The sequence below is a fragment of the Etheostoma spectabile genome, chromosome 18, assembly GCF_008692095.1.
Source record: "Etheostoma spectabile isolate EspeVRDwgs_2016 chromosome 18, UIUC_Espe_1.0, whole genome shotgun sequence".
NCBI lineage: Eukaryota > Metazoa > Chordata > Actinopteri > Perciformes > Percidae > Etheostoma > Etheostoma spectabile.
In genome coordinates this window covers 23,418,350-23,418,970 of record NC_045750.1, presented here as the reverse complement: position 1 = coordinate 23,418,970, position 621 = coordinate 23,418,350, and the positions used below count along the sequence as shown (strand labels likewise).

General features: G+C 39.1%; 1 long non-coding RNA gene across 1 annotated transcript in view; it reads right to left on the bottom strand.

Annotated features, from left to right (window-relative positions):
• Positions 1-621, bottom strand: part of LOC116706511 (uncharacterized) — a 17,764-nt gene that overhangs the window by 1,013 nt on the left and 16,130 nt on the right. The window lies entirely within an intron of this gene.

Genomic DNA, 621 nt, shown 5'->3' with positions numbered 1-621 from the left:
GAGGCAGCCAGATCAACTTGAGACCACACCACACTGCGTGCAAATAACTCACAAGTTGCTCTTGCTTGGAAAATATTTTGTTTGATTCCCACAAAATGCACGTCTTGTATGTTTGTCAACGGTAAACGCATTCAAATCAACCTGAAACTCAAATGTCCATCTCTGACAAAACCAATAATAAATAAACATGATTTCACATATATACGTGTGTGTGCAGGATAAATAGTACAATACAGATAGAGAACAGTTAACACCAATGGAGAACAGTTAGCATGTACAGTCATTGGACAGGAGCGCCGACAGCCATACTTTAAAGGCAGGAAGTGGGACAAGGGTTTTGAATTTCAGAGGTTTTTGTAGTTCATTTCAATCATTTACAGCTGAGAACTGGAAGGAGTGGTGTCCAAAGGAGGTGTTAAGTAGCCTTTAACGTCAAGGTTGAAGCTACTAACACAAATAGCCTATAGAATTTATGTTAATGTAAGTAGCTTAAGGCTACAGTGGTCACAACTTGATCTGACTGCCTCCTGTTTTAAAGATATGATGTATGAGATAGCGGAGACTTATTTGTTTTCTCGGAGATGGATATTTGAGTTTCAAGTTGATCTGGCTGCCTCATTT